This window comes from Schistocerca gregaria, chromosome 3 (genome assembly GCF_023897955.1).
Source record: "Schistocerca gregaria isolate iqSchGreg1 chromosome 3, iqSchGreg1.2, whole genome shotgun sequence".
In the NCBI taxonomy this organism is placed as follows: Eukaryota; Metazoa; Arthropoda; class Insecta; order Orthoptera; family Acrididae; genus Schistocerca; species Schistocerca gregaria.
Genome location: NC_064922.1, coordinates 773,343,652 through 773,369,667, shown reverse-complemented (window position 1 = coordinate 773,369,667; position 26,016 = coordinate 773,343,652). Strand labels below are relative to the sequence as shown.

The 26,016-nt window shown below is 43.7% G+C and overlaps 1 protein-coding gene across 1 annotated transcript in view; it reads right to left on the bottom strand.

Moving 5' to 3' along the window:
* The window catches only part of LOC126354136 (keratin, type I cytoskeletal 9-like), a 115,924-nt gene extending 93,386 nt beyond the window's left edge, over nucleotides 1-22,538 (bottom strand). Inside the window, exon 1 of the mRNA XM_050003533.1 lies at nucleotides 22,461-22,538. The gene's annotated coding sequence lies outside the window, so the exon portion shown is untranslated. The remainder of the gene's footprint in view (nucleotides 1-22,460) is intronic.
* Between the last annotated feature and the right edge of the window lie 3,478 nt (nucleotides 22,539-26,016).

The following is a 26,016-nucleotide window of genomic DNA, read 5'->3' as shown; positions in this document are numbered from 1 at the left end:
AAGGCCTTTACACCAAATTACTAGGATGGCCTGTAGGGCCGCATGGTACCATTCTACTGGTCGATGTCGGAGCCAACATCTTTCTGCGTAAAAGAACTCCGCATCATCAACTTACTGTTTCCCATAGAATGCGGAGTTCGTCCTTCACCGGGCCAAACAGATGGCAGTCGGATGGTGCGAGATACGGGTTGTAGGGGCACACACCTTTAAGTAATCCAACTGATGGACGATTGTGTCAGCACTACCAACAGTGACTTGCCATGGAGCAGCGAGGTGTTTGATTGTAATCCGTCCATCACCTCGAATGAGAGTGTGCGCACGTTCCAATACCTCAGGAGTCACAGCTGAGTACAGCTGGCTTGCATGCGGGAGATCGGACAGGCTTGTGCCACCTTACTGCGATGGTGACACACGCCCTGCCCAGCGTGCCAGGATGAGTGCTTCTGTGCACAGCCAGGTCTCCGTAGACTTTCTGCAAGTGCCCGTTAATGTCTGTGATGATCTTGTGTTCCGCCAAAAGATACAATGATAGCTTTTTGCTTGGAAGGCACCCTCGTTACAGACGCCGTTTTGAAGGCTACGTATAGCGCTGCCACCTGCAAGAACTTCTTGAAACTACAGGGGCCGAAGGGCGAATATTCCACATGTCCCACAATAAATTTCACATTTTTTTTAACCGAAATTGGCAAAGAAAAAAAAGTGTTACATTACTTATTGAGCATTCCTCGTATTTTGTGAAATCGTATACGTACCTTCTTAACAAATGTAATAGTCATATTAAAATTCTAAATCTTCATATGTTTCCACAAGGTGGTTGCTTGGAGTGGGTACACATCTGTATAAACCTTTTTGAGAAGACTAAGATCAATCAAACGCCAAACGTTTTTTGGGTATATTCGCAGTCTGATTTCGGGAACTTATTTTTCCATAGTAATTTCTGTACAATAAAAAACTTTGTTGTATCAGCAATGGAAGATGAAAGAAATACCTATAATTCATTCCTGTTTTTCAACAACATCTTCTTTGTCTTACGACATCAGGATATTGTTGTTGAGAAATCGAATAAAAAAAAGAGTAAATTTTCTGATGAGTTTGAGCTGCAGTTTCCGGTCATTCATGCCAATCGTGTAATCGAACAAAAATTGGCCTTTCCGCTTGTTATGTATAATTAGTAACAATTATCAACGTCTAGTGTCAACTGCCAGGTCCTACATCAAACTTTTGTCTCTTTCAGGTACTCCTGTATTTCGCTATCAGTAGATGAACATGTTACATTAACACATTAGTAACTGCATGCCTCACTATTTGAAGCAAAGGTTTGCATGTTAGCATCTCTCTTTCCAACTTCACAAACTGCTATGCCCGCCCGATAGAAAGGATGACGCAGCTGCCCATTTGTGAACTAAAAGTTTTAGTCGCGTTTAAATGTTGAAGAAATGTGTCACAGATCGAATAGTGTTGACGGCGTTAAATTTGCATGTAATCTCAAGATTTCGACGATAGAGGATTCCGTGGAAATTGAGGCTACACAAAAATCTACCTTGACTAGAAATCCGTTAATATCCATCCAAAAACGTCGCCCTGAAAATACCGTTCTCAAATTTAAATGTTTTACGTCACATTCCAAACGTTTACGAAATGTTATTTTTGTCTTTGTAGGCAACTTATCTACTTGTCTGTGATTTAAGTTACGTACCGTCATCCTCATGGGTTCTTCATTTCATTCACAAAACGCACTTTGTTATGATTTAACCAAGTCACAACTATCTTCACGATTGTAGCAGCTACGTAGCTTCTTATATGTGCAATTTTCACTGTTCATTGAATGTATGACTGAGGTCTCTGCAGGTGTAACAGACAAGGAATAAAGAAGGCAACCGTAGGAGGAATGTCGTAGTTTGCGGTCTCAGCGCAAAACTTCCGGGACGAGTTGAGCCACCTGACGTAACGAAAGCCTGGTGTTGCAGCTGCAGAGGTCATCGTCGAAAGCTATCCTCTGATTTGGGAGAACGACTACCGGCTCCTGTGTTGCGCAACCGATTACCTGCATCTCGATCGGCAGACAACTTTTCCTAAGTGGGCAGGTCTCGCATTTTTCCGGACCCTTTCACCACAGTACTTTCTGCTGAAAAAAGCCGTTGTTGCATAGACAACTCACAGATGCCTTCTCACGATTCCTGAGTCAACATTTCATTTCCTCACATGTTATTAGCCAGACTGGTGATGTAAAATATCAGTCGTACACAAGAGGTCAGATGTTGATAAGGGTCGGGATTCGCATTTGGTGAAAATGGGGACCAAATCCTTACCCATCTACCGCTATGTTTTCGAAGATTTCCTGTATTACGCAGCCGAATACCTAAAGATTGCTTTGACTACTGCCTTCTTTGGCCAGTGTATGTCATATATGTATCTAATTTTAGTGTCGCTGTTACAGCTCCTTTGACGAGAATGAGTAACTGAGAATGAGTCTGCGACGTTGAAAATAGCCGAATAATAATTAAATGCGAATAAATAAAATAAAAACAATGAAGAGTAGATGTGGAACTTATATTTCGAAAAGATAAAGAAATTTGTCAATTACGGGGCGGAGAATAAAGCTCTGCTTCTGGATTAGTGGAGAAGATCATGAAAAATCTGCCATAAACACAAAATTCATCAACTCATCGAGTATGAAAATTTTGTTAACACATATGTTAGAAGGGAAATCAAAAATTTCATGGGCACGAAATAACACAATATTTTCTCGGAATGTCGTACAGTGAATTAAAGGAGCCTGGTGCATGGCTGATCTAAAAATGCAATAAAGTCGTAAAAAAATGCATTGTTCTTGGAAGTTGATGTACAGAGTGGTGACGTAATTGGTTTGATGGCCTGAAAGACGATGATTGCTATGCAGACAGAATGTTTATTGCGAGATGCGCAGAAATGTCTTCGTTTCAAATAACGCCTTATTTACTGTTGCAGTTAGTCTCTAGGTGACATTAGTATATTTGCTTCATTTGCCGCAAAACCGTGGATTTACTGTGTGTTTAGAAGTAGACTTTCCAACGCCAGGATTGCTAAACTAGTGGCACCCAGTGCGCACACATTTTACGAGTAGTTTTCGTGGGTGTTTCATCTTAATTTGATGCAACGTTGTGACAGCCAATATTACTGTCTCTTTGTGTGAGAAATTATATCCTAGAAATCTTACAGCTACTCAAAAGATTTCCACCCCATATGGCTGTTGGCACTTACATTCATTGATCGTAATTAGTGATTCTGTGGCAGTAGAGCTTGAAACAACTCATTGTTCAAGAGCCATTTTGTGGATAACATGCTCTGACCTAAATTCTGCAGCCGTCAGTGTTTCTACGCTTATAAATTCTAAGGAAATTTTTCTGCAAAAACAAGTAGTTCAGGTACATATCATTAAAAGTGAAAATGGGAATAGTTGACTCAAACAGTATTGGGTATCCAAGTGCTTAGAAATTCATATAAAATGAAAGAAAAAGAAAAATATGTGAAGTCATACCTGAGGATACAAAAACATGTAGATTGTTTGGTACACGTTTCGACTTTGTCTGTGGATCGTGCAGATAAGGGATTAAGGGACCACTTCTTCTTCTTCTCTTTTCTTTTTTTTTCTCCTACCTTCACTTCTTTCATATGAAGAGAGTCTCTAGCAGGGTGCTCCTAAGTATGCTTGTGACGTGCATATCACCCATGGAACCGAGCGAGGTAGGGCAATGGTTAGCACGCTGGACTCGCATTCAAGAGGACGACGGTTCAATCCCGCGTCCGGCCATCCTGAATTAGGTTTTCCGTGATTTCCCTAAATCGCTTCAGGCAAATCTTGAAAGGGCACGGCCAACTTCCTTTCCCATCCTTCCCTAATCCGATGAGACCGATGACCTCGCAGTTCGGTCTCCTCCCTCAAGTCAACCCAACCCAACCTGCCCCCGAATAACGCAGTTCCGTCCTCGAAATGGCTTATTGTAGAAATACTGTGCCTTGAGCCAAACAGTGGGTTCGTGTTTAATGTATAACTGTGCAGTGTATATCTTACTATTCAAAACGTTGCGAACAAAGAAAAGGTGTGGAATGATTATAAGTGAAACTTGGCATTGAAGCCTGGTACCAGTCATCTTAAGGGTATTATTGTGGTTCATCCATTAATCGTTTCGCTAATGTTTGGATACTAATGATGAAAAGGTACAAAATTCAGTTACAATGGTATAATGTCACCTCATCTATTGATCTACGGAAAAACTAATGCAGATGGCAGTGGGGTTAGAACTTTAGTTTCAATGATTGTCGCCGACTCTTAACGATCTAGTGATCTCGGAACTGATTAAAATTTTGCTTAATTGGAAGTTATTTATTGAAAGAAATTTTTCTGAATGTTAGCAAGCATCTGTACATAATGGATTCTTTACTGACCGGAGTAGTGTTTGTAGGTGGGTGATGTTAGCTGGTAATCCGATTTATTTGGTTATACGTCCATGATGTGCTTGATACTAGTGTTTCCAAATATGTCACACAAAACTATAATAATTCGTAATCTTATAATGAAGAACATTTCAGTTTCATGGAAACTTAAGAGACTTTCTCGGTGATTTTCAGTCCGGCACTGTTTATATCCCGTTCAGCGTCCACTGTTTTACTGTTTTATGAACGTCGTCCACAGAGATGGATTCAATTCGTTGTATAGTTCTTCAGCTTTGGTTGGTTTCGTAACAATTGTTCCTCGATTACTTTCTCGTTCCAGTCTCGTGCAAGTGCAGAGCGTGTCTCTAATCAGAAATTTTCAGCTAGAGAGTTCGTCAGACAGTTGGTCACGCCCCGCTAAGCGCCACAGTTTCTTTTACAGCGGTTGCAGGTATTCTCTCTTTCGCTGCTCGCGTGAGTCATAGCGATGGGAATCATTTCTAGCCATCGGCATCGCTAGCAGACTAGTGGAAACGTGTAGCTTCTCGTATCTCTTCTGTATCTACTCCTAAGTTTCGCTATATTATTTACGTTCAGAACACACTGAAATAATCTAAGAAACAAAGCTTGGTGGACTGTGTAATTATTTCTTTGACATTAAATAAATACCAAGCAATAATACTTCCCCAATTTCAGCATAGATAGCCTTCAAAATTAATTAATGCTCTTCTGTACAATCAGTGCTGAAGTTCACAGGTAACACCTCCTCCCCGCTTCCCAGCCCTATCCCCTTACCTCTGTCCCTCACACACAGAGGCACACTTATCATTTGCTCTTTGCACTGAATAGGAGACTATAGCCAAGGACATTTGTCCCATAGCTTAAGTACGATAAGCGGAACAGAGAATTATTATTATTTTTTTTTTTTGGACTTTTCCAATCTTGAAGGTGTTGCAGCGACAGAAATCCATCGTCATATAAGTACTGATTCCGTCGAAATTTGCGTTTCACCTACAGGTAGAGAAAAATGGTGACCAGATCGGGAGCTTGTGACATGACACTCTCATTATCTAATTACGTGTGAGGCGTGGATGAAAAGCATTGTACAACGGATCTTGGCAAAGGTTGTCATACTTTGGTCCAGTGATACAAGCGATCAGAGGATACATCCCGCTTTTCAACAAATATCACGGAGAAAAAAGGTTGTGCAAATTTATTCCCACATCCAAAATTTAGTAGCAAAACAAGAGCTACAACTTCAAACCTTGTGCATCGGCACTCTGAATACGGCTATGCTTCCGTCCAGGTCAATACTGACAATATTAGAGTACTGGGGAAGGCGATCAATGAGTACACATTTTAACCGCCCAAGAAAATCCCAGCATCTAACGAAAACCATTGATGGTATTTTTTGACTAGAAGGGTCCGCTATATGGCAGAAAATTTTGATTACGACATATTTTGACTAGACGATTACGGTATACATCAGTTCACTCTATCTCTGAACGCAGTGCAGGAATGTTATCCTAAACAAAATACCAAAGACGAAACGATATGTAGCTCTGCGGTACGGACAACGTCTTCTCCTCAATACACAGCGCCCAAACGTAACTAAAAAAACAACGGACAGCGTTAGGTACTGGTCTGGAAATCACTTCCACATCCTATGCAAGGATCAGATTCATTACCGAGTGGTTTCCGTGGTTGTGAGATCTGAAGCAAGACGTTCGGCAGCTTCACTCTGAAGTAGACGAGCGTCAGTCTATCCACTTCTTATCGCCAGCCAGTGTCAGGAAACGGCGAACGTCTGGTGTCCTAGTGAGACAAATTTCTTAACAGTAGTGCAGATCACTTCAGAGATGATAAATTTTCAACTCTCGGTGGCTGCTTCGGGGTTACTGAAGTACATCTAACGCACCACGTCAGTGATGTGTGTTGAGAGTGAAATGTTGTTATTCAGTAGTTCAATATTCTTTCATTCTGGTCTGCTGTCTACTATGACGCAGCTTACTGAACATAACACGGTTTTTGAAAGTTGTGTTCCTGTTCGCGGTTTAGTTTTTGTGCGTAGCCAACATGTATAATGAGAGACTTAGAGTTTTTGAAAACAAAATGTTGTATTTTGGCGTTTTAAACGTACACGATATGTGAGCAATCATAAAATTCGCACGGTCTTAAGACAAGGTCACAGGATCAAAGGAGTATGTAACTCAGAATCTTTGTCTTTCTGATCATATTGCAACCAATCGCCGTAAGTGGAGTACAACGGAATGCTGGAAATAGAGACAAAGAGACAGAGACAGAGAGATAGACAGAGAGAGAGAGAGAGAGAGAGAGAGAGAGAGAGAGAGTGAGTGAGAAGGAAAGATAGACTTAACGGTCCGTTGTGGTCGCATTCATTAGAGGCCGGTCACTAACTAAAACGGATAAGGATGGAGAAGGAAATCAGCAGTAATATTGTTAAAAAACATTCTAACTCTTCTGTGATCTTAAGAAATCAAGGAAAATTTAGACGTAAAATGTCTTAAACCTGGCACAAGCTCTTCTTCCAATGCAAGCAGAGTTATAGCAGTATTATTATTCTCGTGATGAGGACTCAGTGAGTACAATCTATTCCTGAAAGTATTTGAATAATGAACTGTAAGCCCAGAACTGCAAGTACTGAGCGATCCTAAATGCTAACGTAGGTCACGAAAAATCGATACAAAATCGAAATGCCGAAGTGTTGCGTAATGAAAGATACATACCTTGCTGGCTCTATTTTGAGAGTACCAGCAGGAACGCTCAGTATTCAGTGACACAGCAGGAATGATTATCTCAAGCAAAATATTCCCCTTCCGAATTGTTTACAAGATGGAAGTCATTTAATGTTCAAGGATATTTGTTTCCCTATCATCAAGCAGCCAAGTTTACACATGTTGATAGTCATTAATGTGTTTTACAAATTATCAGTTGAAAAATACACACTTTTAAACACGAGGGAGTCTAACAAATAACCCAACAGATTTTTTGGTTTTATTCAAGATTTCCATACACCGTATTATCCCCCACTCTTTTGGCTACAAAACCCTATTTTTCAACATAATCTCCATGCAATGCGACTGCCTTACGCCACATTGCTGGGAAGGCCTGTATGTAGCCATTCTACTGGTCGCCATCGGTGCCAACATCTTACTGCATTAATAAATTCCTCACGATCCACGTACCACATACTGCGGAGTACATCCTTCCTTGGGCCAAACAGATGAAAGTTAGAAAGGGCGAGTACGGTTTGTAGAGTGGAAGAGGAAGAACTGTCCAATGAAGTTTTGTGAGCTCTTCTCGGGTAAGTTTGCACGACATTGTTACGATTATGACAGACGCCTATGTCAACGATTAACCGTGCGTTGTTCACCATCACGTCACCGTAGACATTCTGTAAGCACATATGAATATGTGCGGTACTCTAGTTTTTCGCCAAAAGAAAATCCATAAGAGCTCTTTGCTTGGAACGCAGCTCCGTGACAGACGCCCTTTTGAAGGTAACGTATAGCGCCGCCACCTGTCGCAACTTCATGAAACTATAGGTGCTGAAGCGGGAATATTCCACGACTTCCCACAACAAATTTGCATTTTTTCAACCGACATTGGCCGAGGAAAAAAAAAGTGTAGCATTTCTTATTGAAAATCTCTCGTACAAACAACGCCTCTAAGCATTATCGTACATGCCACATTACAGCCATTGTATTGTTCACATTAAAAGTTCGACTCTTCCACTGTCAACTTTAGTTCATTTCTGCACTGTTAGGAGACAATGTTGCATTTATTGTCAAAGTGCCTCTGCACATTCCCTAATGATGCGGCCAAGCAGTTCGTCTCTTGTATTCAACTTTCGTTTTTAAAACTCAGGCTTCATCCAACCCCATAAACAAAAATCGAATCGTGTTATGGTCTGGTGATCTTGGCGACCAGTTAATTGTACTGCCATGACAAATCCAGCAATAGGGGTAAGAGCTGTTGAGATTTCCCCTTGCACATCTGAGAAACGTGGAGCGGCTCCGTCGTGCAGGAAGTACATTGCAGTCCGCGTGCACAAAAGAACGTTGTGAATGTGTTCAGCAAACAAGTTTTCCAACCTAAGCAAGTAGTTTTGTCCCGTGATGCGGTCTTCTAATATGACTGCGTTTATCAACACATTACCCATCATGCCGCACCAAACAGAGACAGAAAAATGAACTTACAATTTGGTTTCCACTGTAGCGCGCGGATTTACCGGCTACCAAGGATGATTATTAGGTGTGTCGTTGATTCCATTCGATGTAAAAGTGGCTTAATTTCTGAATAGAATTCACTGAAGGAAATAACGATTGTCATTAACCAGTGACAAAATTCAAGTCCTGTGTGTTTTCGCCAACATGAAGAAAATTGTCGTGTGCTGGTTGTAAGACTACGCTGCACCATTTAAACGAGGTGTTGCAGTTCCTGCACAGATTGTTGTATTACACGTTCAGAAGATAAATGGGAGCTTGGAAGAATACCTGTTTCATGCATTGTGCTGAAAACTTCGGTAAACACCCTACAATTAGAGATGCGAGGTGCTGGAAAGCGCCCGTGGTACTCATTGACAGTATCGGCATTTTAACCTGCGTGTGTAAAAACACAGTTTAGCGTTGTTTCTCTTCAATAGGCTCTCAAGCCCTCGTACTGCTTCACTCAATACACAACACAGACAAGTGTGCGTTCAGTGGGTTGATTTAATGGCAGAAGGGCATCATGGCCAAAAAAGTTGAATTGAGCCAGGCAAGCTGGGCAAGAACAAGGAGGTTAGGTGGGTAAGACACACACGTGCGCGCCCTTAGCACAAAAACAAATGTACATTACATGTGTTCTACCCCGGATATAATTGGGAATAGGGCAAATCTCCACGCCAAGTTTTTTTGTTTCAAATACTTGTTCCTGTCATATCCTTCAATGTTGGCCATTTCTCCTGGAATACCTTGTATAATTCTACACCACACTCATTAACAACGAATGTTCTGCCTTTTTCAATACATCTTAACCTTAATGGATACAACAATATTGCAAGCACTGTTTCTTCCTGCAGAATGAGGTGACCTATCATACTTTGAGGTGGTCTGTCTTAGCGCTGAGAGAACTCATCATGTACAGAAAGATAATTATTGAACTATACGTAAAAACGTAAACGGCCACTACAGATATTTGGATTTAGATTATGACATGCTCGATATGCCTGTCATCAATGGCGATGTTGTGGCGCATACGAATAGCGAAACTCTGCATGATCTCCTCAAGTGTTGGAACATCGATCATGTCTTTGAACTCCTGAATGACTGTCTCCAGCTCATCATTGATTTAGCGGCTATTACCTTTGATATAGCCCCACAAAAAAGTGTCGCGTGTGTTCAAATCCGGAGAATATGGCGGCCAATCGAAGCCCATGCCAGTGGTCTCTGGGACGCAGAGCACAATGTGGTCCCCAGAGTGGTCCTCCAGGACATCAAACACTCTCCTGCTTCGTTGGTGTCGAGCTCCGCCTTGAATGAACCACGTCTTGTCGAAATCCGTGTCACTTTGGATAATGGGTATGAAATCATCTTCCAAAACCTTCAGGTATCGTTCGGTAGTCACCGTGTCATCTAGAAACATCGCACAGATTATTCGTTGGTGTCGAGCTCCGCCTTGAATGAACCACGTCTTGTCGAAATCAGAGTCACTTTGGATAATGGGTATGATATCATCTTCCAAAACCTTCAGGTATCGTTCGGTAGTCACCGTGCCATCTAGGAACATCGCACAGACTATTCCGTGATTGGACATTGCACATCACGGTCACCCGTTGAGCATGAAGAGACTCCTCGATCGCGAAATGCGCATTCTCTGTCCACTCGTTGCGCCAATGGTACTAATTGGCGAACCCATACAAATGAAAGTGGACTTCATCGCTAAATCAAACCGTACAGCGCATAGATTCTGGTAAACCTTTCGGGGTGTGAGACCGTGGTCCAAAAAACTCTTCAGTTCCTGACGTTTCGTCCATGACTGCGCTGGACATCTTCAGGCGCTCCTCCGCTGAGCCCGCTGTCCAGCGCAGCCCTGGAAGAAACGTCAGGAACAGAAGACTTTCTTGGACCACGACCTCGGATCCCGAAATGTTTATCAGCAGTTGTGTCATCCGGTCGTGAAAGCCTTCATTCTACGTACAGTGCATATTAATTCTCACCATGCCAACCGTGCCGTTTGAAACGTCCTAACTCAAACCGTTCAGAAGCTATGACGATTTTATTTCATATAGTTCGATAATTGTCACCCTGTACTTGTGGCCACGGCCGTTATTGGGTTTGTCACCATATGACTATTATGTACAGTGAAATGTACGAGAACTAAGATACGAACAAGCTTACGTCTTCTCATTAGCATTAGGATGTTCATCCGTAAAGTTATCCGTTGGTATTACCGTGACTACACCCTAGCCCCTTTCTACTTACACTCATGTGTTTATATCCTCCTAAGAAGCCATTTTTCTGCATTTTTGCGAAGGTTCTTCAAAAAATTTCGTTCCTGAATTTACATTAATAGTTTTGTTGCAGTTCAGCAGGACTGGATTTTCGTTCACAGGCTCGTTGTACCATTCGTTGGGATATACAGACGCATCGCTTTACAGTCACGTCTCGAATACCTATGTTGAAAATCCGGAGCACCTAATAGAATTATTGTTCTCTTGTTTTAACAGTTGCTATGCAATCTAGCTGGTTTACCTAGAGATTTACGCATATTTATTAGCCTCCTACATGACTTGTATGTCAAATAGGTATTATAATGACTGTAGTGACGTTCCTTGGCATGTGAGTAACATTACGAGGAATATCTAATAAACAAAAGCAACTCAGAATTCTGGCCTTCTATCGTTGATCTAAACCGACACCCATTTGAAATCCGACTGGATCCAGACAATAGTTCCACCTAAAAAGGTAACAAGACTTTGTATGTCTAAGATGTGGAGTAAGATTTCGCTGATTTTCTATGAACACGTTTGTTGTGCTGCTACGAGTACAACTCCGTTCGCCCGTAGAGTCGACTACAGATATGACTCATTCTCAATGCTCAGAGCGCCTCACCGACCACAACCTTCGCAATGCTGGCAGTGCCGCATACCTCAGCCGAAACGAGCTGCATGCCAAGTGTGAGTGAAAGCCTTAGCGAAGGATAACTTCGGATTCACGCACCTCCAGTACTTCTGACAGTAGGTAACTTGCACAAGTCTGTCTGGAGAATAGTAATTTCACAGTTAAATTTATCTCTCATCCGCGTCTTTCATATGTAGGTGAATGCTCCTCTCGAAGATGACTCTCCTACCTGTGTCTCAACCTCTGAAATTCATTTCTTAAACAGTAATATTCTTGAAGAATTAGATTTTCACTCTGCAGCGGAGTGTGCGCTGATATGAAACTTCCTGGCAGATTAAAACTGTGTGCCCGACCGAGACTCGAACTCGGGACCTTTGCCTTTCGCGAGCAAGATACAGTTTGGCTGCCAGCTTGCATTAACTTAATAATATTAGATTGGTGCATAAGTTCCTAGTGTTGCTTTGTATATATATTTGGAGATAATGAGTAGTGCAATGGACGCTAGAAAATCGAGTGCCAAGTGGAGAAAAAATCGAAAAATCTCCGAATACTCTTCTCTTTGACTTCAGTAGAGGGGTGACAGCAGCATAGAAAGCTAGATACTTTTGCGCCGTGTATGACAACAATGGCACAAAAGAGAGAACGGGAAGAAACTAGTTTTCTTGTTTGAAGGAGAACAGTTTTGACATCCGTGACTTCCCACGTTCAGTAAGACGTACAGGATTCCATGAAGATCTATTAAAGGCATTAATCCACGATGATTCATGTCAGTATAGACGATACCTTGCAGGTGTGATGAACTGTGATTATTCCACCATCGTGCGACACTTGCATGCAATGGGGAAGGTTCGAAATCGGACTGTATGGGCACCGCATGCTCTAAACCAAAATCACAAAAATGAGAGGGTGGCGATACGTACATCTCTTCTTGCTCCTCATCAATTTGCTCGTCAACAACTCCGACCATTCCTATCCAATATCGTTACTGGTGAAGCGAAATGGTGGGAGTGGTTGAGCGCAAAAAAGCAGGAATTCGTCGTATAAAGAACTGCCCGTATCCACAAAAGATAATGTTATGTATTTGGTGGAACAGGGCAGGCGGTGTACAACGAATGGCTTCCCTGAGGTGTAACTACCATTGCTGACATTTATCATGAACAACTGAGATCTCTTGCAGACGCAGTCCAAGAAAAACAACTAGAAAGACTGCGTGAAGTGACAGAAAAAACTATACAGCATTGGGCTGGGAAGTCATTCGGCACCCCTTATTCACCTGACATTGCACATCCAAATCTTCACCTTTTCCACCCTCCATGGAACAACCTTCAGGGAACTTCACGGAACCGGATTAAAATGCGCTCCGAATAGGGCTCGACGTGTTCTTCGCCTCCTGTATCATCATTTTGTTGGAAGAAATTTTAACTTTAAACAGGGATGTGTGACCGTAGTCTGAGCGTCATCACTACTCTACCGAATACCGGTGAAAAATTAGGATTCAAGGTTTCGTAGATCAGTACGATAGGGACCAACATCTCAAACGTGAGTCGTCGTAATTCGACAACTCTATCACTGAAGAATGTACTGATTACTATTAACGACATCTGTTGTGTCCCAGAGTCTACTACTGCGAGTGAGGACGTCAAGGGAATCGACTGTTTTCTCTGTTTTCTTCGTTTGCGTCAGTGTCGAGTTACTAGTAAATGTCGTTAGGCGACAGTAGTATCTAACACTAACAGGAAATCCACGGTACAATCACCCCACAAACACAGTGTCAATGTGTAGTGAAACTCCTCAATTTTTTTGTGTTAATTTCTAACTTTGCAGCAATGTTAGACACTTGGGGTTCTGCAATCCTAAACATGCCCTTGTCACAACTTCACCATTCATAATTATTGTTTCTTTCCGTGTTCTGAATCGCCACCATATTGCAAAGATGTTTCACATACAGTGATTGGTTGTCGAAGGTATCATATTCTTTGACTTGTTGAGAAAGCATGCCTGACAAGAGGTGCTTTGGGAGTAGAATTGAGAGCCAACAGAAACCCGTCGGGACCTCGTGGTCTCGGCGTGAGCCCTGTCTACAGCACACAAAACAGTCTAATCTGTTGCCGCCTTTGTTTCCATCTAGTATTCCGCGAATTGCTCTGGCTCTTTCTAGCGCGATTTTGCTATGAATGTCTAATGCAGAAACTTGCTTTGAAGTTTATTTCTGCTGGTCATTCTCATGCAACGAGCTACAATATCATGGAGAGTAAACGTCATGCATTTTGGCAGCATGGTGCAAAATTCACTTGCAACATTTTCAGGTCTTTACTGCTTGCCAGTGTGACCGAGCGGTTCTAGGTGCTTCAGTGTGGAACCTCGCGACGGCAACGGTCGCAGGTTCGAATCCTGCCTCGGGCATGGCTGTGTGTGATGTCCTTATGTTAGTTAGGTTTAAGTAGTTCTAAGTTCTAGGGGACTGGTGACCTCAGATGTTAGGTCCCATAGTGCTCAGAGCCATTTCAATCATTTGAACCATGTCTTTAATGTGCCTTACTTGTGAGTAGAAGTAACTTCCGTTGTTCAGTGAGGTAACTGCCTTTCGATGCACATGCTGCAGGATCGAGTTTTCTTAAATTTTTTTTTTTCAATAGGAGCCACGCTGAATGCAGCACACTCCTGTTTATTTAGCTAATTAAAAAAAATGGTTCAAATGGCTCTGAGGGCTATGGGACTTAACATCTATGGTCATCAGTCCCCTAGAACTTAGAACTACTTAAACTTAACTAAACTAAGGACATCACACAACACCCAGCCATCACGGGGCAGAGAAAATCCCTGACCCCGCCGGGAATCGAACCCGGGAGTGGGAAGCGAGAACACTACGGCACGACCACGACATGCGGGCAGCTAATTTCAACGTTTTCTGTTGTATCGACATTGCGATTCAGAATTAAAGGATTACTTTTTCGGCAATTCCCGGCTATTGAGACTTAAGTTTGAAATTCAAAAACATCGCGCCCTGCGCCATCGGACTCGGACTTTCGGAGGAAAAGGCCACAGCCCAGAAGTCGATGTCACGTGTAAGCTTGGTTAATGATGTCGCATTGGCACCACACTCCACCATAACTCTGTCCAACACCACAGTGGGCATGTCACATGTCATCACAGCCCCTCTTACCCAAATTTCGCACCTTCTTTCTGCGCCTCTGCGATATACGTCATAACAGCGATGCCCAGAGTTAAAAACCGCCGTTCAGCGCCGGCATGAAAGGACCGCACGGGGTGGCATAGAAGACGCCAGAGATACCACCCACTTCCCTAGTTCGTTGATTGTCATACTCTTACATTTCGTAGCCAATGGCCATAACAACAATTCGTAGTGCGATGAGCAACAAAAGACGTTTTCCCAGCCTCTGACACTGCTGACACTCTCCCCGAATTACACTGTGACGCTACTTACCCATTAAACGCGATCTGGCCCCTGTGAAATGCAGCGCAACCACAATTTTCGCTCCTGTGTATCGTCTGGAGCCATTAGGGGCCATTGAGCAACATTCGATGACGAGATCCGGAGTAGTGAAAGGGTGCTTATGGTTTTTCATCCCTCCTATTTCACGTCCACCTGTGGAGTAATCATGGGGGAGGGCGGACGGGTGCAGTACCTTGGGTCCCACCCACCTGCCTTTGTCGATCACTTTAAAAATGCGCATTTACAACCAGAATCCGTAAAGCGAATACCAGTCGTACGCAACTAGGTTACGTTGCAGTTCTTTCGCCGCTACACTGCTGCTCTGATAACAGGGCATCCGGAATCAGACACTATCGAAGGGTTGCCTGTTGCAAGCGCCTAGGCCTTCGTCACAGGTACTGTCTGTAAATGCACTTTTTAAAATTTTCAGTAAGGGTAGGCGTTTTACAGAACTGGGTGGAATTAGAAGCACCCTTTATGATTTTGTTCACGCATGTGTCAACGTTACATACCTCTATAACTACTCCACAAGAGGACGCCACAGTAGGAAACAAAATAGGAACTCTAAAGAAGCATAAGCACCGTTAGTTCCTCGGTGATCACTTACAAATTCCGTCGAATGGTTTCAGCCTGTACACGAGAGCGAAAACTGTGGACGTGCTGTTCTACAGTGGCGTCATATCACGTGTAATGGCTATGCAAACACAAATCTAATTAGAGATAGTTTGAAACGTGCGTGGGTGTCAGCTCGTGAAGAGTGTCTTCCTGTTGATCACCACACTGCAAACTGCCGTTTCCGACAGCAAAATATGTGGGAATCAACGAACCAGGAAAAGGGGTGGTTTCTTTGGGGGTCTTCATTCCACCCCCATCGGCCTTTTCCTGCAGTTGCTGAGCGGCGGTCTCTCTCATACATTTTCCTCGGCCACTCATAACAAAACCGGAAGATTTCAGTAGTGTGCGTCGCGATTCTAGTCTCCATCGTTGAGGGGCCAGAGTAGGGGCGAACTTTGGGTTAGAGGGGCTGTGCCGACCTTCCCACCGTGTGACAAGTCCACTCTGGCATTGGGCAGAAATGTGGAGAAGTTTGGCGCCAATGTGTCTTCAATAACCCATGTCAAATCAACTCCTGAGCTATGGGCTTCTCTCGAATACGTCGACATTTTGCTGTTTGAGGCGAGGTCGAGCCCGAGTGTGACATGCTTCTGCACCGCTACAGAGGAGAGTTTCACGCACCTTTGAGCCAAATTTCGAAGCGTCGCAATGGGTGGGAATTACGTGGTTTCGAAAATGTGATCCCTTAACTTTTTTTAACTGTGTAGAAACCTTCTTTGTTCAATTCTTTCTTATGTGTGGCCTCGTATGGCTCGTGGGGAACATATGGGCAGTTTTAGACTTTCTTGTACCGTTGATTATGATTTGATTTGAAATCACCGAAGTTAAGTTCTGCACTCAGCCTCCTGATGCCAAATGAGGAGCTACTAGACCGAATAGTAGCGGCTCCGGTCAAAGAAAACCATCGTAACGACCAGGAGAGCGGTGTGCTGACCACACGCCCCTCCTATCTGCATCTTCAATTGAGGATCACACGCCATCGGATGGTCCCGATGAGCCACTTGTGGCCTGAAGGCGCGGTGTTGTGCCACGTCCCTGGTGAGGTCATGTTTAAAGATATACTACTTACATGGCATTTCATGCATTCTGGACTCTGTGTTGCAGCGCACCCTTAAGTACGAACCCTCATCGATATTCTTCCTTCAGCAGGAAGGCACAGCTGTAGCAAGGAAACCTTTTGCTGTTCTTTCCATGCTTTACTAGTTTACGGGGAACAGTGTGTAGCTTCCAAGATTTCTAACTGTTTATCGTATCACGTTCCATGCGACTGCTTTGGATCTTTATGTTTTAGGTTTTACAGAGAAAGTTTATTACATAGTGCAACGCATGCACATTGCACACGATTCACCTATAAAACGAATCGTGTACAGGGCGGTCAGAAACAGTGTAAGAACCTTGTAAGGGTGTTGGAGGGTAGCTTGTGCTGAGAAATAATTCTTAAGAAAAAATTCGTTACGTTGCGCCGTTTCCGAGTTAGTTAGCATTGAAGTTAGCCAATCGGTCCGTTGTGCTTGCAAGTTCGAGCTGACCGAAACACACAAAGTCTGTTCTTCTCGCAGCGAATATCAAGAGTACTGAAACATTTTCCGTGCGCCCCACTCCTGAAACAAAAATTATTCCCCCCCCCTCCAACTGTAGCCCCCTCTTACTGACAGGAATAGAGGAAGATAGGAGAAAAGAATGTATAGACTTGCACTAAAATCGAAAGTTTTTCCTTACTAGTACTGCATACTTTCGAAGGAGAAGAGACACTCCGTCAATCACTATCTTGTTATCACAGCGAGTCAGTAACATATCGACGGGAGTTGCGGAGCTTTTATCACTTCATTTTAAATCTGGTTAACTATCGCTACTGAACACGCGCTAGAATTCTATTTCTAGCTGAGTCACTACCTTTGTAGTGACTCCGGCAGTCTGACCGAAATCGAGTGAACAGTACCAATGGCTGTGATTATCTGTGTCTTTCTACGGTCAATTTTGCATGGAACTGACCGGGTCGCCGCGCGGGATTAGCCGAGCGGTCTAGGCGCTGCAGTGATGGACTGTGCGGCTGGTCCCGGCGGAGGTTCGAGTGCTCCCTCGGGCATGGGTGTGTGTGTTTGTCCTTAGGATAATCTAGGTTAAGTAGTGTGTAAGCTTAGGGACTGATGACCTTAGCAGTTAAGTCCCATAAGATTTCACACACACACAACTGACGGCCACGTTCTCAAGCGGTTGTTGTCATTAGTGGTTGGTAATGTCAGGTAAGCAGCTAACCCTACTGGCGATCGGTGACAGGGGCTTTGTGATGGAATATTACTCGTCACCTGTCTCAGCACCCCGCTGCGGAAGAAGATGCCATGTGAAATAAGACAGCAAATTAGCTATGACTGAGCTTTCTAACTTGGTTCGTGGAAATGAGAATCTGACGCCAGCAATATTTGTTCATCAGCAGGCTTTTTATTAGTTAATGGGAACAGTTCGTTGAAAGCCGGCGCCCCCCTCATTTACCCTCTGTGCCCCCCCCCCCCCCCCCCCCACACTACGCACCCGTCACTTTGAGCTTAGCTTTTGCCTCGGCTTCCATAATTACTACCCACAATGTTCAATTTTTGTATCACTCTCTCTCTCTCGTGTAGTTTTAGGAAAGCTTGAATTTGGGCGCTCTGATTGGCTAACTTCAGTGCTTATTAACTCATAACACCGCAACGTATCAATATTTTTTTCTTAACAATTTTTTTTTGTCATGACAGGCTTCCCTGCAACACCCTTACAAGCTTCTTGGACTGTTTGTGACCACCCTGTAGACGGAAGAGAATGCCAGCTCAGAGTGACGGAAGCGGACCTGCAGACACGAGTGAGGGCGAGAGGAGTGCAGAGACGGTGCGGCGCTCAAACGGTCCGTGAAACGCTGGATGCTGCGCGCAGAGAAAGCCGCGCTGCTGGCCGGCAGGAAGAAAGTAAACAGCGGCCGAGTCGGCGCGCCGCGGCCCGGCGTAGCCTCCTTTTACTTTCAGCTGGCGAGCCGCCGGGCCGCCTATGCGTTCGTCCGCTCTCCCCGCAACAGCGCCATCTTCCCATTCGCCTCCCTCCGGCGTACATCTCGCCCAAATCCTCAAGTCGCGCTTCCCTCACTGGTCAGACAGAATACCTTGTTGCACGCAAATGAAAGACACACTGCTTGAGATACCTCACTTCACGATTAGTAAAATTGCTACGGAACTGAAACAGTTGCCCTGCGCAATATTACATCGATACGTGAGCAACAAAATTAAGCCGGCCGCTGTGGTCGAGTGTTTCTAGGCGCTTCAGTCCGAAAACGCGCTGCTGCTGCGGTCGCACTTTCGAATCCTGCCTCGGGCGTGGATGCGTGTGATGTCCTTAGGTTAGTTAGGTTTAAGTAGTTCTAAGTCTAGGGGACTGATGACGTCAGATGTTCAGTCCCATAGTGCTCAGAGCCATTTGGAGCATTTATTTTGAACTAAATTAACTTGTGTGCGGCTGGGCCATTAAAACTCTTGCCAAGCTCTCTCAAAACACCGACTGTGACATCTGCACAAGCTACTTTCAGACCGATGATGGAAGCACAGAAATGAATATTCTCATATAGGTACTGGTGAAAAAACGGAATTTCTGCAGTTACTTTTAGCCCAGCTCCTGAACTGCCGGCATGTAATTTCACCAGAACCGAAGAACTTCAAATAAGTATAAATTTCTCGGGAAGTAATGGTAAGTTTGCCTCAGGGCCAAGACATTTACTCGTTACTGATTTTGCAGTGCGGGAAAGAGAAATATATACTGCGAAACATTTTCAGGAGATGTTTCCCCACGACTCTTGTATATTTGAAAAATGTCATATTACTGCCGCTTGCTGCTGTAAAATGCTTTATTTAAACAGCCAGTTTCCATCGTCTGACCATCATTAGGTTCAGGTGCAGGTGAATACTTTCATGAACCCAATAATGGTCAGACGACTGAGACTGGTTGTATAGGCTAAATAAAATGTTTTACCAGCACCTCAAGGCAGTAATTTGACATTTTTCAAATATACTCAAACACTTTGAAACTGATGGCCACCATTCATATGCGTCGACATGGCAATTCCAGAAAATTGTATCGATTGTCTTCTGCTGCTTTAAGTGAGTACCTTCCTTCCCAGACTTTTGAAATGTAGACAAAGTGAATGGTAAAAGAAGGAAGGAAATTAGAGCTTAACGTCCCGTCGAGAGCGTTGTCATTAGAACAAGAGAACAAGCTGGGATTACGAAAGGGGGGCAGGAAAATCGGATATGCTCTGTTCCAAGCAAGCCTCCAGGCATTTGCCTGCACTGATTTTGGGAAATCACGGAAAGCGTAATTCTGACTGGCCGTATGGCAATCTGACCAGTCCTCCTCCTGAATGTGAGGCCAGTGTGGTAACCACTGCGTCACCTCGCTTGGTTATTTAAGCTTTAGACTGGTTGGAATTCTTGGTGACGCAATTGTCTCCAGAAGTTTTAACACAGTAATGTTGCAGCACAATAAGCGGTTGATGAACAAGGGAGGCAATGTAGTTAACAGAATAACATTTGAATAGTGCATCTGTTAGCATCAGTAATGATATATTCCCCAGTCGCTTCCCACAAATGGGCAGTCTACTGGAGCACCCTTACCCTCATTGGCCAAGAAGTAATTCATCTGCCCCTGGGATTCCATCCAGCTTTCTTCCGATCGAGCTTCGTGTGTGTGTGTGTGTGTGTGTGTGTGTGTGTGTGTGTGTGTGTGTGTTTATCGACTCAGGCTCATAGTACAAACACGAAGCCTCAACAAGGAATAAAACAATGCTTCTATTTTTAAAATTGTAGGAATCTGAGAAGTATTTGGCAAATTCATACAGGAACTGGATACACTGGCGTACGCAGACCATTATTTCTGGTTCTAATTTCATTACGAAATATCGGCACTTCGTTCCGAGACACGTAATACCGCGGAAAACTGCCGCTACCAGGGACGGTTACGCCGTGTTAAGCGGCCGTGAGACTGCACTGGTGAAAAGCGGAAAGCGGTCTCATCATTCCCTTAACGATAGAAAGCACGCGGAACGCGAAAGCAGAAGTGAGTAGGAACAGACGCCTGTGTCAGAGGCGCCAGTAATTTCTCCAGAGTCCCTTGAGCAACATGACAGACGCGGTGCTAATGACGGTAATGGGCGGCTTCAGTTTTGAGACGGCGACCCACTTGCCCCCAACCGCAAAGCAGCCCGATCCGGGCCCACCAGAAACGTTGCTCTACTGGATATGCTGCTGACCGCTATGTGGGTCACGGCACGCGGAAAATCGCTCCGTTTCTTGCTCAGAAGCGACAAACTCCAGCGGGAGACTTCACAAGAAATGCGTGGCGTACCGCAGAAAGCCTCGCGGCTGGACTCCCGGACGCGGACGTAGCATGACTAGTAAAGAAACAAACTGCTTCCTACAGACATCTCGACTTATAGCTAAACAATAAAATTAGAGAAATTCATGTTTTCACCGAGATGCACCGATCTACTGATGAAAAAAGGACGGAAACTAATTGTGCATGATATGCCCTCCACCAAACATTGTAAGACATTCGATGTATTGAAACAGAAAACTAAAGTAAACACAAATATATTTCTAAATTCGTGATGACACAATACAATAATGTTCTCTGGTTGTCACATCAAACATAAGGACATAAGGACGATTCTCATGACTAGCGTCAGAAAAAGTATCACGATTTGCGTAGCTCCAATTATCTTTCAGTGTTCTACGGTCTGCTGACACGAGAGTTGAACCACGGAAAAAACTGAAGTTTTCTGTTATTAGTTACCGTCTGACTCGCGCCCACTTCCCTTCCTCATTTTTATGGAACTTGTATCATCAGCAAAGACCCACACTCCAACTGACACTTCTAACGTGGGTCAAATCAGTACAAATATTACTAGTCAGTAATTACCTTGTTGACGGTCGATTTCAGACTGGCTTAGTGCGACCTTCGAAATATCCGTAGAGAAAAGTCTAAACGTAGCAACTTCTGATAATGATATTTTTGCGAAGTGTTGCGTTCCAAATCAGTCACTTTCACTCACATTGAATTCTTTGAACCTCAAGAATGAAACACTAACTACGATGAGCCGAAATGTCCTACACACACTCATGATAACCAGTCTAAATTACGTGTCTGAAGACATTCATTAGTAAGTAAAGTACCAGAAATAGATTTTTTATACGTAACAGATCCGAGCTTTTAGTAAACAAATTTCGTTGGTGATAGATATGTGAAGCATGCCCGTCGCGGAACTTGGTGTGTGTCAATAACTACATCGTTGTAGACATCGACTACAGATTTTGTGTCAGTGAACATACGATTGCAACAAAAAGAAGAGCGTGCGGTATATTACATGTAGGGTCATGGAGGAAACTTTACTTTCTCAAAGACTTGTCGACATTTGGAAATAAAAAATATCACTGTCTAAGAACTAGGTTTCTTGAGAGACGTGGAGTGGTAATGTTGCCAGCTCTAGCAAAAGTAGTTTCGGTATTGCTGACGATATTCGTGACAAATGTTTCGAACAGGTAAAACAGCACTTGTGTACTTATAGTATCAGAGCAGTCACGGTAGGATCTTGCAAGTACGTAATTTCATAAGCTGCTGTCGACACTGGGAGATAATACGTAACTCTGTCAAATAGCTGGGTATTCCGAAACAGGTAAAATTTAGTGTTTATAGCAAAAATAGTTTACACTATCAATACTGGTGAGGAATGTTTAGTAGAGATACAGCAGCACTCGTGCACGTGCGGTGCCAGAGTAGAAGAGTACGGCACCCTACTCGAGGCGGCTGCCGGCGCTCGAGAAAGCTGCCGGCGTACGTACCTGTCTGTGGCGCGAGGTGCGGTGCAGACGGAGGCCAGCAGGCGAGTGGAGGCGGCGCCGGCACATACCGCGCTATAACGCGGCGAAAGGGGGGAGGGGCGGGGGGAGGTGTCTCCGCAGCGCACTCCGCGAGGCACAACCCCGGCGTCCGGGAAACCCTCCCCGGTAATCAGCGGGTCCGCCCAGACACAACACGGCAAGTCATGCTACCGGTAACTAGGTCACAAAAATGACATCGCAAAACTGGAGGTACTCCAGAGTCACAAGGAAAACTCTGCCGCGTACGTTATCTTTGGTCAGTACATTACGTCACTTCTCTCTCTCTCTCTCTCTCTCTCCCTCCCCCCCTCTCTCTCTCTCTCTCTCTCTCTCTCTCTCTCTCTCTCTCCCCTCCCTCCCTCTATGTAAGTCCACTGTCTGGTCGATATAAACACGCTCATTTCTTAGCTGTATACATTCTGACCTTCTGCTGTTGTTGGTGGATGCTGTAGTGTGAAGTGACTGGCACATTTACACCTACACATTTCTTCACGGCATCTTCTTCCGCACTAGCAGCACTCGATTTTAGAGACCCGTGATGCAGCTGTGAGAAAAAAATGTTGCAACGAGTTGATTTAAACGTGGTGCAGTTATAACCTAACGCCACAACCACCGGAGCTCGTCGAGGCTGCCATACACAGCTAGAGGAACCACCAGCCTCCGGTGGTTTCTCCCAGCGCACTGCAGTGGAAATCAGTATAAAGACATCGGTATTTTTAGGGAAATTAGCATTATCAGCTGGAACTATTGTGCGCAGTGTATAAGCAATAGTATGAGATACAGTATACTGACAAATGTAGCCAAATGGTATCGTATTTGATGTCTATAGTACAGTATATAACAAGAAATCAACGATTCAGTTGGTGCAGGGTGGAACTCAGTATAAGGGCACTCTGGTCTATCTGGTGGTTGTGTGTCAATATGTGCCTCTGCAGACGGTGCGATACAAGAAACCGTTGGTGACAGTACGTGTTGTGTACATACACCACGATTCTGACAATGCCACATGGGAAACCGTTAACATGAGATGAAAAAGCAAAACTTGTTGAGTATATGGAAATGGGACTCTCTAATCGTGAAATAGCCAAGACGTTCAGCTGTTCAAGTACACTGATTGATAATTTCGTTAGATTGGGCACATGGCATGGAGATAACGTAAAATATGGACAGAACGTAAAATATGGACTAAGTAGAAAACTAATTGAGGCATCGAAACGGTTCCTTTTGCTCAAAGCAGGGGTCACTAAACGTTATTCTTCTCAACTTTTATTTGATTTACAGTTGCCAGTAACTGCTAGACCTGCACGACAAATTTTGTCAAATGATATACATCCTATATTCAAGAAGCGATTGCAAACGGCTCTGAGCACTATTCCACTTAAGTTCATTGTTATTGGCATGATCTGAGAACAGAGCTGCTTCTAAGAACGAGCAGAAATTTTGGTGATGGAAGAGTTATGATTTTGGCAACTTTCTGCGCTACAGGCATGTCACGCATTGCTTCCCTGAACACTACAATCATCTCTAACAAGTACAATAAGATGCTAGAGATAATAATAATCAAAATGGACGAGGATCTGGGGACGAAAATCTAATGTTTCCGCAAGATAACGCACCTGTGGATGTTTCTGCTACAACAGAAGAGTGGTTTGAGGATAAAGATATCGATGTTTGGCCCTGGTCTGTACTAGTCTGGTTATGGACCCCGTGAAAAACCTTTGAGGAATACTTGCATAGCATGTTTATTGCAGTGGAAGGCAATTTGAGGCCGTATGTGAGGTGAAAAGAGCGATATGAGAAGAGTGGCTGATAATTTCACTACAAGAACTACAGATTCTGACAAAACCGGTGCCGCAGAGGCTCTGAGCACTATGGGACAACATCTGTGGTCATCCGTCTCCTAGAAAGTAGAACTACTTAAACCTAACTAACCTAAGGACATCATACACATCCATGCCCGAGGCAGGATTCGAACCTGCGACCGTAGCAGTCGCGCGGTTCCGGACTGAGCGCCTAAACCGCTAGACCACCGCGGCCGGCCGGGTGCAACAGAATGGAGGTTGGATAAAATACTAGTAATGCAATAACACAACAGGGTAGTGAGTGTGTTTATACCAATTTCCACCCAGGAAACGCCAACGCCTCGTTTTGTTACACGCGTTATGAAAGAAACTTCGTAATTTCGTCATGCATGTTTAAGTCTTCTAAGTATCTTTAGCCTTGGGTTAGCTACCGATGGGTCTTTTTCAGTCTTCTTAGGGTGATGTCAGAGTGATGTCAAGGTGATGTCTCTGGGTTTCCTGACTGGATGTTCTTCATGGTCTTATATTCCTTTAGAAGACTCTTCATTTGTTGCATTGTAGCTCTAGCGACTTAGTTTCCCAGTGAAATACGATGACGGTCTCCGAAGTGAGTAGATTGCTTGCATAGAGGGTCAATATATTTTGGACCAGTGGTTCCTTCACACGAATCTTTGGACACCATGTTGCTTCTTGTTCTCCTGGACCCCTACAGATTCTGCTACATAGATGAATAAAATTTGCTTTCCTAGTCGTTGTAAGAGGAAGTGAATGACTGACACTGTAATAAGCCAACAGCATTCAGTGATGATCAAATCGTTATACATACACAAGGGAAGTCTCTTTCAGTCGAAGGATTGTTGTCTTCATGTTATCACGGATACGACGGGCACACAGGCGTAGTTACTACACACTTTCGTTGTCATTCTCACATTCTTCCAAGTTTTTCCATAACATAAGGAAAAACAAGAAAAGACAGGTAACTCGAAAAATGTAAAGACGCGCAGAATATTAGAAAGTATATGTTCGCAAATTTCTTTTCTTATTAATAAAAAATTAAAAATATATACGACCAAAGACCATTTAATATTCTGCACAGATACAATGGGTGACTGTGTCCTTTAGTGTGATGTCACGTTTCATCAAACGGAAGACAGATAACGAAATTGAGTTGGCTGACTGGTTTAATGATTAAAGGGACCAAAGCATGAGGTCATCAGTCTCGACTGAGTTTATAGGACCTGTAGGTTTACAATAAATACAAATGGCCTGGTAGATAACGCCGGAAGTTCCATGAGGATTTTCACAGATGATGCTGTGGTATACAGAGAGGTCGCGATGTTAGAAAATTGTAATGCAGAGGATCGACGTTTGGTGCGGGTATTGGTAAGTGACCCTCAGCGTAAACAAATATAGCGTATTGCTAAAACATAGACACAAAGACCCGTGACCATATGGTTACACAGTTGCAGAGCAATCACTGGCAGCTGCTACGTTTATTAAATATCTCTGAGTATGCACACAGAGCGATTTGAAGTTTAATCATCACTTGAACTGAATTGCAGGTAAGGCAGATGGCGAACAGAGATTCATTGGAAGCATCTTCAGGAAATGTAGTCCATCAAAAAAGGAAGTAGCTTACAAAATACACGTTCGATCAGTACTTGAATTTTGCTCATCAGTATGGGATCCATAACAGGCAGGACTTATAGACGAAA